This window comes from Suricata suricatta, chromosome 8 (genome assembly GCF_006229205.1).
Source record: "Suricata suricatta isolate VVHF042 chromosome 8, meerkat_22Aug2017_6uvM2_HiC, whole genome shotgun sequence".
Lineage (NCBI taxonomy): Eukaryota > Metazoa > Chordata > Mammalia > Carnivora > Herpestidae > Suricata > Suricata suricatta.
In genome coordinates, this window is record NC_043707.1 from 97,899,324 (window position 1) to 97,915,871 (window position 16,548).

At 40.0% G+C, this 16,548-nt stretch overlaps 1 long non-coding RNA gene across 1 annotated transcript in view; it reads left to right on the top strand.

Moving 5' to 3' along the window:
- LOC115299479 overlaps positions 1 to 16,548 on the top strand; it is a 33,704-nt gene that overhangs the window by 6,432 nt on the left and 10,724 nt on the right. Inside the window, exon 2 of the long non-coding RNA XR_003912197.1 lies at positions 2,285 to 2,344. This is a non-coding gene — a long non-coding RNA (uncharacterized LOC115299479). The remainder of the gene's footprint in view (positions 1 to 2,284; positions 2,345 to 16,548) is intronic.

Genomic DNA, 16,548 nt, shown 5'->3' on the forward strand with positions numbered 1-16,548 from the left:
AAATTCCTATTTATTCTTTAAAACCCAACTCCAGTGTTATCTCCATGTGAGGCTTCTCCAAGTCCCAGAGAGCAAGGCTTGTGTTTTCCTAGAGCTTTGTCCCAAGTTCTTATAGGGCTCCCTACCTTGTGAGCAAACCACCTTATTGTCTATTTACGTGTTTGTTTTGTCCACCAGTTGGTGAGCTCCTTGCAGAAGAGAAGGCCTGTCCTGGGGTAGGTGCTCAGGGAATGTGAAATGAATGAACACATGACTGTTTTTGTTCTTGGGTAGAAAGAACTTTCATTAAAAACCCAGAGGAAGGAAAAGGTCAGAATGTGTAGGCTTGTTTAGTCTGCTCTGCGCGATTAACTAGGCACACCCACCCTCTCTTGATCCCCTCACTAGTCTGCTCTTTGCCAAATGTTAGAAGGTCGTGTGGCATCCTGTCTCCTTATCTAGGCGGTTGTGATGTGGTTAGGGAAGCCTCCACACCCTCTATCCAAATAGACTGGCTAGTCCTAGCCATGGGGAGTGCTTGAAAAACAAAGTCAGCGTTTGTCCCTGGGAGATCTGCAGGGACAACAATACAGCAATCAAATACAACAAATAAATACAACAACATACAACACTGTAAGTACGGACAATCGAAGCTTGTCCAAAGTGCCTGGTAAATGTTGTCCCCATATAACACCCTGCCAGCAGAGCAGGGCACAAAGGGATGTAAAGTCTTTGGAAATGAGGTCTTCTTTCAAGCTGTAGCTGATGTGTTTACAAGTAAAGGAAAGTGGCCTGGAGTAGAAAAAAGAGCAAGACTTTTAATGCTGGAGAGATTAAAGTTTGAACACTGATCAGTTGTGTGAAACTTAACTTTTCTGAGCTTATTTATGTATTTCTTCATTGAGAAAGTTTTTCAGGTTGATGGAATGGTGAAATGAACAAGGTGAGAAACATCCTTTGTCATCTAAATATTCAATGCTTTACGTATTCTAAGTACATTATAAATGACAATGCTTATTCAAAAACACTCTGAGAGGGTAGTGGAGTGATTATTATTAATGCTGGATATTTCCCCTTGCCCATCTGGAGTCTACTCCTGTCTTTATTGGTCTGCTCTATGCCCTAGGAAACTGATCTCTAAAGACGCAAGGGGCTCCCATGACTTCTGGCTTCCTATAAATGATAGAGTCCATATCCTGGCTCCAACCTGAGCTAGTCATTGGACTGTAGGCTCATAGGCTCATGGCTTTACTTCCATGAGCCTCTACTTTATTCTAAGAATAGATATATAAAAGATAGATAGATAGATAGATAGATAGATAGATAGATAGATAGATAGACAGATAGATAGGGAGTGGAAATATCACTTACTCTGTTCATCTCAGGGGGCTGTGGTTAAAACAAAATCATTGCTAATTATTAGGAAATGCTTGCTTAAATCTATATTCTCTTATTTCTTACTTTCCAATGCCAAATGGTACTATTCTTAAGAATGATTCAATCATTCAGAGATTCATTCAGCCAATCTTGCATGCACTCTTTCACTTACCCAACATTAATCATGCATGTACTATGTCAGAGGCTGATAAACTTTTTCTCTAATGGGCCAGATAGGAAATAGTTTAGGATCATGGGCCATACAACCTTGGTTGCAACTACTCAACTCTGACATTATAGTATGAAAGCAGCCATCGATAATAGGTAAATTACTAGAAGTAGCCTTGTTCCAATAAAACTTTATTTACCAAAAACAACTGGCAAGCCAAATTTGGACCATAGGCTATAGTTTGCCAACCCATGTACTATAGTTCAAAGATGGTGTTAGGGCCTGGAGACCAAGATCTCAAGATGCTCAAACACAGTATTGTGGGAAGGAAATTAACAAGTGAGATAAAGTTGGATTGGCGCCCTGTTAGAAGTCTTCATGGGAGAGGGGCACTTGTGGGGAAGAGCACTGGGTGTTACATGGAAAGCAACTTGGTAATAAACTATTTAAAAAAAAAAGAAGTCTTCATGGGGTTTAGTGGGTGTAAGAAAGGAAGAATAGGTACTTCTTTGGGTGTGAAGAGAGAGGAGGGGAGGAAAGGAGGAGAGGGGTTAAGATTTCATGTAAAGGCTGTGAGAAACTAGAGTATGAGGTGGGTTTCTGGGGATGTGGCATGCTCAGAGTTTGGATTCATTCTCTGGGCCATGGAGAAGCATATTAGTGGGTGGACATAAAGCATATGTGCTTTGATGTAATTGCTGATTTGCCCATTTAGCAGTTTCATGGTATTTTTTTCCTCTGACTGTATTTCCTTCATAGGGTTGCTGTGAAGCTACAATGGGACAATGAATGTCAAGACTTTAGCAGAATACCTGACAGGTAACAAATGTTTCATAAATGGTAGGAATACACTGATAGGTTTTTGCTTTAGAAAAATTATTTTGATATGGTGGATATATTAGAAAAATCTAAAACTGGAGGCAGGAAAACTAATCAGGAAATGAGGACAGCAGTCCTTTGGATAAAGAGTGAAAGCTGGAATTCAGGCAGAGGCAGATGAGATGGAGAGAGGCATAAACAGCTCTTGAGGACTAATTTGATGTTACAGTTAGGGGCAGAGAGGTCAAAATTATATCCAGAATCTTATATATCTAGTCATGCCATTGACAAGTTAAGGAGCACAGGAGGAAAGGCAGATTTGGGGGCAGGGAAGGTATTCAATTTCTTTTGGGGCATATCAATTAAGCGAAAATGTCCAGCCATACTTACTTGGGCTTTACACTTCAGGTAATTGGAAATCATCCTCAATAAAAGAATCATCAGCATGAATCCCTGGAGCAGATGAAATTATTCAGAATATATTAATTAAAAAAAGAAAAAGTCAAATTAGCTTTGGGAAATGTGGCATTTCAGGAGGGACAGACATGAAGAATCCACTGTATAAGTATCTCCAAGAAGGAAATATACATATAACCAAGAAGGAAATATGTATGTGTACATATATATCAGCAAGAAGGAAATATCAGAGTGAGTCAGAGACTCAGTAAGGAGTCACATTTCAGAAGCCAATGAAAGGGAGAGTTAGAAGAAGGTATTCTCAAGATGCTGCTATGTGGTCATCCAAGTTGATGACTGAGAATCACGGGCCATCAGGCAATTTGAAATTAGGCAGTGATTGTTAACTTCAACCAAGATAGATTCAGTAGAGCAGTGAAGGATTGTCACTGATTGAAGACTGAATGGGGATTGGGGAGTTGAGAGCAGTGATTGTGGATTACTTTTTGGGAGAATTTGATTGTGAGGAGTAGGGGAGATGGGCCTAGGTGCTAGAAGAAGACATAGGGGCCGCTTTCCTTTAACCTTTTTGAGATTAACTATTCAGGAGAGTGAACTTTTCTAGAAGAGTTAGGTGGAGATAAACTGGGGAAAGAGATGGAGGAATTTACCTGGAATGGGAGAACGATGTCTGTCAATCTGGCACAGGATCCCTGGAGGTTATGGCTGGATTTAGAAGTAAATGTTTACATTTGGAAAGGGAATTGTCAAGTGCTTAATCTGATAGCCTCAGTTTTCTCTCTGAAAAGTCAACCAGTTTATCTGCTCCAAAAAGGGGACCAGCAGTTAGGAAGGTGGCTTGACCAGAGTGGAATGTTTGCTCTGGCAATAAGGCCCAATGAGTTTGGAGGCCATAAATTTGGGGTGGCAGCAATCCATCCACTGTGTCATTTCTTCCAACAGTCCTCAGCAACGAGAGAAGGAGAAAAGGAAAAGGCAGGTGCTCACAGAGATTCAAGGCTGAGGATCTCAGTCCAGTGTGGTGGAAAAATGAGAGATTGACAGCTAGAAGGCATTTCCTATGAAACGATTATAATGATGGACCATGTAGTTCCAGGGAACGGGCAAGGAAGTGAAAGCAGGAGGAGGCTGGTAGTGAAAATAAAAGACCAAAGAACTGGAGGGTTGTGATGAGGTCAAAAAATATGTGTGGTAGGCTTAAGAAAGGGAAAACTGGCCTGATAGGAAGTGACTGCCAGATTTGTATATTAAAGATGTCAAGGGTGGAACACTTCCTTTTAATGATAAGCTCCAGGATGTAGCCATAAAACATGCTAGTAAATGGGGCTATAGAAGTTGGTCAGAAGTGATAATAGTAACATATAGTCACATCTATGATATTTAACAGATTGCAAATCACTTTCAAAACTATTATCTCACTTGACCTCATTCTATGAGATGGATAGGGCAGGAATGATCTCAATTATTATCTTAATTTTACACATGAAATAATTGAGTCTTGAAGATATTAAGTATCTCACCAGGCTCTTTAAGTGATGGAAATTCCATCTGGGATGAAATCACTAGCATCTGGACCAAAGGTGAAAAAAAAATCCATTTATTTTCATCAATTCAGACACTTTAGTGCTATATGTATATACACTGAATGGATATTCTAGATGGAGTAGGTTTCACAAAGAATAAGCTGGCCACAGCCAAGGGAGAAGTTGGTAAACTCAGAGTCATGGACAGGTTTGGTTTTGTTTTTCCTAAACAAAATATTCTTTACCTGTTCTGTCACATCTGGTAATTTCACAAGGATTGAGTGATCATGTTCCTGGATTCTACTCATCCACCACAGCAGTGCTCCCGGAAGTCCTGCTTCTCATTCCTGCTGGAGACTGCAGTCTCCCTGGAGCCCCCTTTGGGCTCTCTGCCTGGGTGAAGATGGATGGAGATCCGATCCAGCAGCTGTGGGTGGAGGAGGGTCTAGAAAACAGGCGCCCAGCATGGTAATTCATCCAAATTGCAAAACAGAGGTAGAGTCTGGGGGAGCTGGATGCCGCCCAAGCAGGGTAAGGGGGAGAGATGCCCTTCCACTTCTAGCTCAAATTTCTCCTTTGCCTCCTTTGCTTCATGCAGCCTATTCCAGTCCCAAACTGGGTGTCGGATTCCTTCTCAGTCCCTGACAGTGTGCTGGTTCCTCAACCAGATCCTGCATCTTGGCCAGTAAAAGTTATGAACTCCCACACAGTCCCCACCCCACCGTTTCATGTCCTGCTCATCAGGAAATACTGCATCACCCAAACCACTGTGGAGTTTCGAAGAACCAAACTGAAGCCTACTTTTTTTCTGCCACCATTTTGCTCTGTGACCCTCTGAGTTTCATTTTCTTTCCCTCGACCTCATCTTCTCACCTGTGGAATTAGTTGGTTGAACTATTTCTAATGGCAGATAGGTCTCTTTATGAACGCTAACTCAGGACCACCAGGAGTGACTTCCTGGGTCTCTGTGTTGAGAAGGATACTGAGGTGAAAGAGAGAACTAGCATTCTTCCCTGCTGGTAGGTTAGTCTTTCTCAAACTGTGGTGTGCATGTTAGTTACCTAGAGAGGTGGTTAAACACAAAGCACTGGGTTCCACACATAGAATTTCTGTATCAGTGGGCTCAGGATATGACCCAAGAATTTGCATTTCTAGCAAGTTCCCAGGTGAAGTCAATGCTGTTGGTCCAAGGGCCACACTTTAGAATGACCACTGTAGTTTTTAATTTCTTATGGCCTAGTTTGGTTTCCTTGAAGGAATGCAAGTTTCATCACTAACTAATTGACACAAATGCACAGACATAGGCCCCCAAACTTCTTTAAGGGAGGTTAAGGGTGGTAAGAGCATTATTAAATAGTACAAGTTGTACATCTGGTCTTTAAAAAAAAAGGAGCAGTCAAGCTGTAAGCATGAAATTTTGTGTTTTTCTAGTTCATATTTAACTAGTATGAGGAGACAGAAGGGATATGGGCTTTGGAATCAGATACCACCAGAATTTAAATTGTGGTTTGACCTTGGACCAGTTACCAAACTTTTCAGCTTCACTTATATAGTGAATTCACTACCTCTTCTATTTTGTTCACTCTTCCATTCCTGACACCTTATAGTTGGCAGTCAAAACTATTCTTTGAAGAAATATGCAATGATTTGCAATAGATAAATCGACAGATCTTCTACAGAAATTATTTTCTCTTTTTGCCTCCTCAGTGTGTAGAAGTTAGCCAGTTAACTTTAAATGAGGTTTAAAAAAATTGATCTTTAAGTGTGGATGACTGGGCTCTCTGTGCCTCTGTATTATTCAGGTTATCACAGACTCAGCTTTGATTTAAAAAAAAAAAAGTTCAGCTTTATTTCCTGCAGTGACTCGAATCTTGCTCATGACCCTCACCCTTGTGCTTGGCAATGAGGAGTGTGGGAGAGGGACCACTAGGGAAAGTTCTCTCTGTTTCACCGCCTCTGAGTGACTTGGCCTCTTTTCCCCATGTGTTCAGTCTTCCAGAACTCCCTCTGCCTTTCGCCTCTCTCAGATGGCCCTCTAGGTAAAGAGGGGATTGTAGCCTGAAAAGGACCCCTCGCTGGTGCCTGTGGCTCAGTGGTTGGTCCGAGCTTTGCCTCTGGAGTGATGCTCCCTGAGGTGGAACATGTTCAGTCTGGCTCTTTGGAGCACCTCTCAGGCGACATTGCAGAGTCCACCGCCCTGGCTCTTTACCTCTGATACCTCAGGTCAAGTCTTCTGTGGCCTTTTTATCCTTTGCCTGTTTCTCTCAGGACTCCAGTGTCCTCTAATGTGAAAAAGGGGAATTTCTGGACTCCTGTCCACAGTGAAGCCAGTACTTATGCTCTCTAAGGTACAGCAACACTTGAAAAAGTTCGTACAGTTTATTGGAAGGAACTTGAAAATAAGTTCTAGAAGACTTGTGTTCGAGTCTTTTCATCACCTTCTCCTAGCTATGGGACTTTGAAGTAATTACTTAGCTCCCTGCACTTCCATTTCATCTCTACCAAGAGGATTATATGGTGGTATGAAAGAACGTACTGATATGTTGACTAAAAATGATATTGGTAGGGGCTCCTGGATAGCTCAGTTGGTTGGGTATCTGACTTTGGCTCAGATGAGCCACATGATCTCACGGTTTGTGAGTTTGAGCCCTGCTTTGGGCTCTGTGCTGACAGCTTAGAACCTGGAGCCTGCTTTGGATTCTGTGTCTCCTTTTCTCTCCGCCCTTCCTCCCCTACCCTCTCAAAAAGAAGTAAACATTTAAAAAATGTTATTTGTAAAAATTGTTGGTCAGAGCAGAACTTTGTCCTATTCTTTGGCAGATATATATATATATATATATATATTTTTTTTTTTTTGAGAAGTTACTATGTGTATTACTTGGATTCTGGGTATATACCGGCCTTGTTTATAGCCTGGGAAGGAAGCGGGGCCCTGACCCACAAACTGATCACAGCAGAAAGTCACAGGGGACTGTGGAGTGTGGAGCACGGACCTGGGAGCCCGTGTGGCCTGGCATGCTGCTTCAGCTCTCAGAGGCTCTGCAGCCTCATATATAATGGGAATAATACCAGCACTGGGAACCTTGTGTGTGTGTTTGCGTGTGCGGGTGTATGTAAAGATTAAATGAAATGCAAGTAAAGGCATGTTGTTACTAATAAGGAGGGAATAAGGAGGGAATCATGTAGCTGTTGTAAGTAGAATGCTAATTACAATAACATATTTATTCTTCTCTTCATGGAACCACTGTCATCTTAGAGTTGGACAAAGGGAAATGATCCTCAACCAAAACTCACAATGAATCTACTCAGCTTTTAAACGATGAATATATAAAACCAAATATTTTTGGCTCTAATTTTGAAAACCAAAGCTCCCTAAATTTAAGGACTCAGCAGGGAAATCTGGAGTCCTGGGGCAGGCTCTCAAGGTCCCTAAAATAGAGAACTTAATATGACAAGCAGGGAATATAGAATTATCAGCTTGGCAATAGAACAGATGCCTCATTTCATGCAGAACTGTTGACCCCCCAAATCTTGACCAGACTCTGCAAACGTCGTATTTTATTTGCCAAGCTCCTCCATCCCGTTTTATGTGGGCCATGTAATAACATGGCAGCAGCATATTTGGTGCAGCAGGTATGGTATTTAACACACACGGGAACACACACGGGGACACACACAGGATATTATCACTGTGGAACCAGGGATGAATGTAAAAGACCTGCTGAGCACATCTGATCCTTCAGGACTAAGAGGTTTTCCAAGGTGGTGGAAGTGGCTGCTTAGGACATGAGGAGATCCAGCCTGGAGGCCATCTGAATGTGGTGATCTTAGGATCAGAGACAGTCCTAGTGGGGGGAAGGGGAGGGGAGGCAAGGGGGTGTAGTTTAGAGCTGGACAAGTATAATCCTTTCTTATGCAGATGCAAGGCCAGGAGCAGCCCTTGTGAGGAGCGCCTACCCTGGCCAGCCACTGCCTTGCTGTTCTGTTTAACCCCAGAAACGGTTCTGTGGGATAGCTTCTCTGCTTCTGTTTCCAGGTGGGAACTGGAAAGAGAAAGGTTGCTCAGGGCCACACTCGTGACTCTGCAGAGTCAAGGTTCAAAGACAGCCAGAGAATGCTGTGGGTATGGTGAACCACTTCAGCATCACAGAAGCATTTAGCAGTTCCTGAGAGTGGCAGCCCTCACCTATTTGACTCTTGAAACAGATCATTTAAGACCTCAGTGCTCCAAAATGTCAAGATCATTTTCAGGAAGTGGTGCCTGGGTGGCTCGGTCGGTTGAGCATCAGGTTTCGGCTCAGGTCATGATCTCATAGTTTGTGGGTTTGAACTCTGCGTCGGGCTCTTTGCTGACAGCTCAGAACCTGGAGCCTGTTTCAGATTCTGTATCTCCCTCTCTTTCTGACCCTCCCCTGCTCGCACTGTCTCTCTCTGTCTCTCTCAAAAAAAAATCATTTTCAGGAAGAGGTATGAAACAAAACATATACTAATAATGATGAGAACAGACATACAGGCAATGAAAAATTTTTAATTAAATTAGATATACATTATCTCTGTAGGGAAAAAGTAAAAATGAATATCCTAGTAAACAGAAATATTATGCCTCTCAGTTTGTAGCGTTTAGTGTCTTAAATTTTAAATGCAAATAAAATCTCTAAGAGGTCACATACAATGATGAAATTGAGTTGACTCCAGTTTTGTGTTTTTGTCTTTACAATTACTGTGCTGTTATTGCTTGTCTTGACCCTAGAGTTTTAAATGCACGGCTGGACCCAGTGAGATTGAATTGATGCCATGAGGAAATTGCACTTGCAACAAATCCACGTAGCTGAGTTTTGATGTGTTGGGACTCAGCTGCTTTATGTACATTAGCTTAGTTTAATCCTCAACCCAATGACGTAGACAAAATTATTATTTTGTCTATATTATCCTATATTATGGATGAAGAAGCCCAGAGTCAAATGACCATCTTAAGTCACAAGGCTAGTTCTTAGATGGGACTGAGCTACTGGGGTGGCCACCAGGGCCAACTCTGAACCACTCTGCCTCAGTCCTCCTGTTTCAGTTTATCTATCTGCCAATACACCCAATGTTCCCGTCACCCTACACTGAAGCCATGGGGGGAATGCGTTGTTTTAATGATGAAAGCTGTGTAAATGTTAGGATTTGTTGTTTCTTAGTGTAGTTTTGTTTACTTTGGTTTACTTCGAGGCCATGAATGTGGAGGCTCAGGAAGATTGAAAACAAGGATTGGAATAGATAAAAGCTTCCTCTTTCAGAAGAATATGTCCCCTAATTAGTCATGTAATTGATTAGTAACACTGATTCAAGATATACTATCTAAGGCACTGTGCTAAAACCCTTAGAAGAAAGATGTATCAGAAAGTATAGGGTAGGATACCCATTTTAGTTTTGTGTTTTCTTCATTTATTTTTATTATTTTAATTCCACTATAGTTAGAATACAGTATTAATTTCAGGTGTACAACAGTGATTCAACAATTCGATACATTACTTAGTACTCATCATGGTAAGTGTACTCTTGCTCCCCATCACCTGTTTCATCCATCCGTGCCCCCTACACCTCACCTCCTGTAGCCATCAGTTTGTTCTCTATAGTTAAGGCTATGTTTACTTTTAAATGTAGAGAACAAACTGAAGGTTGATGGGGGTGGGGGAGTGGGGAAAATGGGTAATGAGTGATGGGCATTAAAGAGGACACTTGTTGGGATGAGCACTGGGTGTTATATGTAAGTGATGAATCACTGGAATCTACTCCTAAAGCCAAAACTACACTGTATGTTAACTAACTTGAGAATAATTTTTTAAAAAGACTATGTTTTTTGGTTTGTCTCCTTTTCCTTTGTATTTTTTGTTTTGTTTCTTAAATTCTACATATGAGTGAGATCATATGGTATTCGTTTTTCTCTGACTTATTTCATTTAGTATTATACTCTCTAGATCCTTCAATGTTGTTGTAAATGAGAACATACCATTCTTTTTGTGGCTGAATAATATTTCTTTTTATATACACACCACATTTTTTTCCATTCATCTATCAATGAACATGGGTTGCTTCCATCCTTTGGCTATTGTAAATAATGCTGTAATAAACATAGGGGTGCATATATCTTTTGATTTAGTGTTCTCATATTCTTTGGATAAATACCCAGTAGTGGAATTACTGGATCATATAGTAATTCTATTTTCAACTTTTTGAGAAACTTCCATACTGTTTTCCATGGTGGCTGCACCAGTCCATATTTCCACCAACAGTTCATGAGAGTTCCTCTTCTCCACATCCTCACCAACACTTGTTCCTTGTGGTTTTGATTTTAGCCATTCTTACAGGTGTGAGGTGATATGTTATTATACCTTTGATTTGCATTTCCCTGATGATGACTGATGTTGAGCATCTATTCATGTGTCGGTTGGCCATCTGTATGTCTTCTTTGGAGAAATGTCTCCTCATATCTTCTGGCCATTTTTTTAATTGGATTACTTGTGGGTGTTTTGGTGGTGAGTTGTAGAAGTCCTTTTGGATATTTTTGATATGAACCCTTTAATGGGTTATCATTTTAAAACACCATCTGGTTCTCCATGGTTAGAACTTTCCTTAATTTAAAGTAAGTGGGGTTGGGGCATCTGGGTGGCTCAGTTGGTTCAGTGTCCATCTCTTCATATTGGCTCAGGTCATGATCTTGTACTTGTGAGACTGAGCACCACACAGGGCTTCATGCTAAGGCTGGACCCTGCTTGGGATTCTCTCTCTCCCTCTTCCTGATTCCCTCCTCTCCACTCTCGCTCTCAAAATAAATAAGTAAATTTAAAAAAAACACAAGTGAATGACATAGAGCTAGGTGAAAACTCCCAATACTGAAACTTAGATTGGTAGTTAACTTTTGACCAGAAATTTGGAAATAAATCAATGCACATCCGTAGGAGTAGATCTCTTCTGTTTTTGAGACCACAGCTGTGGTTGAGGAAGGAGTAGTGGGGAGATTGCTGGTGGTAGCATAGTACATCTTCCCCGAAGAATTAGAGATAATGAGGGCCAGAAGAAGGTCTCCTGGGGCCTGAAAGGTCCTGAGTTCTCTGTCTGCTCTATCAAGATTAGAGTGTGGGAGTAGCAGAAGGTCAGTTCAGCTTGCTTTATACTACACCTGGCCTGAGAGCCACGAATTATCCATTTTCTCTTTAGATAATAGTGGTTAGAATACCTAAGAGGCCATAGAAAGGTTTCAGGGTGAATATACTTCTCATTGAGCAATACCAACAAAAATTCTGTTTGGGTTTTGAAGCACAGACACATGTCTATATTTTGATGTGCTACTTACATTTCTAAGTCTTTTCTAAGTTTTTGTAATATGGAAAGAATAATAATAGCTTTGTGGTAATCCTCACTTGTAATATGGGAAAAATAATAAGAGCATTACCCTCCTTGGGGTTAGGAATATTAGATGTAAGGGTAACAGTTAGAATGCATGTCTACAGTCTTTTACCTGGGAACTTTAGGGCTAAGTGTCTTATAATTCAAACACTTGTGGAATTTTTAATATTATAAGATATGCTCAACTGGGTCTAGGAAACACCTCATAATGAGATACATTTTTTTTTCTAAACCAAATGTTTGGATTGTTGTTGCTCTATGCGGGATATATAAAGACAACACATCGCCTCACATAAATTTAGGATGGGGCCACTTGCAAACGAAACAACCCCTTCAATTCTTTACTGCTTCGTGAATGTCACAATTGCAGGTGAGGCGTTGTGGATTTAAGATAACAATGTCAAAGGTTGGGCATCTTCTGAGTACTCCTCCTGGGCTGGCCGGAAGCACCTGACGTGGCTCACTGCCGCTTCCTGTGTGTTGGCTCCTGGTCTCCCCATTCCCCACCCCAGGGGCTGGGTACGGTGCAGTCCAGCCCCAGTCCTCCTGTGGGAATTGTTTATTCCTTTGAAGTGACAACTAGGCCAGGCCACAGGGTTCAGACACTGAAGCTGCTGGGGTTCCCACACCTTGGCTTAAGGGAGTCGCGCCCTCTGCATGAAGCTTAGTACCCACTTTGCCAAGCAGATCTCTCACTAAGTCTCTCAAACCTTTTTTGAACAATTAGCACCCAAAGTGTAAGTTGTCCCCTCTGCCCTGTGGCCTTCAATTGTACCAGCATCACCTTACCTCTACCTTCCCTACTAATCTCTAAGTTCTGTGAAAACAAATCAAGGTCCTTCTCGGATGGATTATTTTCCCATTATAGCATTCCCAGAGTCAGCAGGTAGCCCACATATATTGAATGCATTAGTGGGTAGAAGTCATAATGCCTATGAAGTTGTTAGCATAGTCCCAGGCAAACAGTGTGCACTCCAAAATGGTAGGTGTTATCAACATATTCTTATTTTTGTTGTTATAAATCCCTAATACTAGAAATGGGGTTTTCCTATTATTATCCTTCATCTTCCCTCTACAATTCAGTAGAAATTTCTTATAATCATGGAGCACAAAACAACTCGACATTTGCTAATGTGATACACAGGACAACAGGCTCAAATGAAGTCACTTATGCTGAGCCCCACATCAGCAAACCGAGGCTTAATTATAGTTTTAGCTCTCCTAGAAATGGAATCTTAGACCAATCAGGAGTCACCTGATCAGAAGAGTTAGATAATTTGCCCGTTAGACCCCTGCCAACCTCTAATGGAAAGTAACCTTACCATAATCAGTCTGCTTTTTTGCTTAGTATAACTTCCTTGTCCTTGCTCTCTTCTGCCTATAAAAGTCTTTCATTTTGTACAGCTCCTCAGCTCCTTTCTACCTGCTAGATTGGGTGCTGCCTGATTTATGAATCACTGAGTAAAGCCAATGAGATCTTTAAAATTGACTCAGTTAAATTAACAGTAAGAGCAGATCAGCTGTTGCATGTTGGGTAACTTGAGGTGTGCTGTTTACTATTAGAAGAAAATGACCTCCCTGCTCTGTAGAAAGCAAGGAGGATACCAGCTCGGTGGGTAATGCTGCCCTGTATGAGTATATATGTCTTTTCATTGTTATAACATTTTACATTTTTCTCTATAAGTTAAGAACTCACATTAAATGACTCAAGTTTTTTAAAAATTATTATTGGGAAATACTGAGACAGCAGCTAGTTCTAGATTTCATCATTCACCAAGACCTTTTCCAAATACTCATGCATCCAAGTTCTCTCCATGAAGTATCTCAGTGTTAATTATGCTTAAAAATCTTTATAACATAACATAAATTTAACTAGGTTTAAGAAAGGAACAAAATCTTAAATCTTAAAGAAATATACTAAAATATACATTTTTGTCTTGGGTTAAATGGGTTTCACCTCATGTTTTTTAATACTCCTCAAAAATTCTGATAGAATTTAACTAGGTTTAAAAAAGGAACAAAATCTTAAATCTTAAAGAAATATACTAAAATATACATTTTGTCTTGGATTAAATGGGTTTCGCCTCATTTATGTTTTTTAATACTCTTCAAAAATTCTGATTTCCCTAAAATTAGCCTGTAATAGTAATCAGAAAATGTAGATGGGATATATTTTTAAATCTCTATATTATATTTTGAATATAATATTTGATCACCGTTTTGTAAAAAAAAGTATATGCCATAGAAACAGTCTGGATGGAAATAGAAAAACTCTTAATAAACATTATCTCTGGATATTAAGACTACATGCCATTTCCTTTATTATTCTGAATTTAATCACTTCATAAGGTCAGTGATCTTTAAAGGGACCTATGGACAGGACTCAGGTTTTGCCTTTGAGAAGCTTGCAAAGATTTCTAGTATAGTGTTAATGATTAGAAGTTGATTGTGGTCTTATAAATGTCCAGGCTGGGAAAACATTTTACTAGAAGCCAAAATACTTTGGAAAAAATCAAGTTTCCACTTTAAAAAATTTTAGTGAGATACATTGTCAGTTGTCTCACAAAGATAATTTTAGAGTGGAAGTGAGTCTGCAGCCAGGAACTTGTGCATTGTGTCTAATTTCTTCTCCACCCTGCAAAATCTACTTTATATATAAAAACCAAAAGAGACCAAACAATGCAAAAGAGGTTTGCTAAATTTACTTGAAGTATAAAATTAAAATGAATCACTATGCTTTGAAAGACAGAAATGTCAAATATATTTTTTGAGAATTTTTACATAGTAAGTCCTCAATAAAATTTGAAAACCACACATTATTGTCCTTGGAAGTTTTATACTAGTGAGGAGACAAATGTGGCATCTGACAGGTAAGGATAAAATTGACAGCTGTATAACTCATCATATAAATGTTTTCCCTCCTTTCTTCACCCATTTGAATCCTCCTGATTTCAAGATTTGATTTATAGGCTACCTCTCTTCAAGGAGGCCCCCATGGCTGCTCTAGCTGAAAGCCTTCACTCCCTCCTATGACATCATTTAGCATTTCTTTTCCCCAGCTCTCTTTTGAAAATTATTTTTTATTATACTATTTATTTTCTTAAACAGTCCATTAAAATAGTTACACTCATTTCCATACATGATTCTAATCTTCTTATAAAATGACCTTAGTCTTGAGTTACCTTCTTTCTCACTTTTGTCCTTCTGCAGTCTGTCTGTTCCTGACCTCCCCAACTATTCATACTGCTGCTGAATTCCTCTTTATTTTTCTCAACTCTCTTATTTTTGTTGCTCAGCCCCATCTTCCCTGCCACTATCTAGGCTGTTTTTCATAACAATACTGGTTGGCTTCCTTGGCTACTACTCTGAGAAATTTTGAGCTTCTGATGCCTGTTTAGCTCCATTACCACTCAGTCCACTTTTGTGCTTGGGTGGGACTGAGAGTAATGGGCCTCAGCTATGCCAGCACCTGCAAGCCCTGTGGGGTAGGAGTCTGTATTCTATAACACACACACACACACACACACACACACACACACACACACACACACAGGGTGTTGAAAAGATGTCTGCATCTCTCATGTTTATCACAGCACTACTCACAATAGCCAAGATATGCAAACTGAGTTTTCACTGATGGATAAATGGATGAAGTAAATGTGGTCTACACATTCAGTGGAATATTAATCGGCCATAGAAAAGAAGGAAACCTTGCCATTTGGGACAACATGGATGAACTTGGACAGCATTATGTGAAGTAAAGTAAGTCAGAGAAAGTCAACTACTGTGTGATCTCACTTATACATAGAACCTAAAAAACCCCAAACTCATGGAAACAGAGGACACACTGGTGGTTGCCAGAGCCAGGGTTTGGGGAAATGCGTGAAGGTTGTCAAAAGGTGCAAACCTCCAGATATAAAATAAATAAACCCTGCGGGTATAATGTTCAGCATGGTGACTGCAGGCAGCAATGCTGTGTTGTACATTTGAGTGTTGGTAAGTAGATCTTAAAAGTTCTCATCACAAGAAAAAAAATTATAACTATGGGAGATGATGTAAAATCCATCAGTAATCCTTCAGTTTAGTTTAAGGTAGCCTCAGTTTCCTCATCTGCATGGGAAATAAAATCCTGCACATTTGGTGTTATACGGATTAAATAAAATCGTGTGTAGTAGGCATGACTTTGAGTAGATAATTAAAGAAAATGCAAAATGCTTATTGATTTATGATGTGGTTTCATCTTAGCTTGGGCAAACCATGCAATATTTAATACACAGTAGCAGAATATTTACTATTGAAGCTTGAAAAGATGTGAGTTCTTTGTGTGCAATCTTTCATTTATGCATGTGAGAGGGTTTTCTTTTCTTTTTTAATATTTTTACATTGTAGTACTTGTTTTCCTTGTTGGGGTGTTTGCTTATTTAATACATTCCGTCAAGGACAGAAATTACATGATGGGGTTTTTTTTGGTTTTTTGTTGTTTCCCACCCCCCCCCCTAGGAAGTGTGTCTTGGGTTTTCCCCTTATTATTTTCATTACTTTTTTTTTTCCTCTTCTTTTTTTGGTGGTGGGGGTGGTTATGTTTAAATGAAGATGCTTTTACAACACCAAAGACTTAATCATCCATTTCCTATAAAAGGTAGCTACTTTTTTGCATGGACCTCAAGTATATTGTAGTATCGAGGTGGAATTTAAGGAAAGGTATTAAGCAGGCTGTGTTGTAGCTTATGGGTAAGTAATAAATTGTATCATTTATCTTGAATGCATCATAGATAAGCTGCTATATAATGATTGCCATTTCAGATAGCTGATTGCCATTTCAGATAGCTGTGAAACTAGGTGATTAACTAGTTGTTACTTAACCTTCTAATTTCT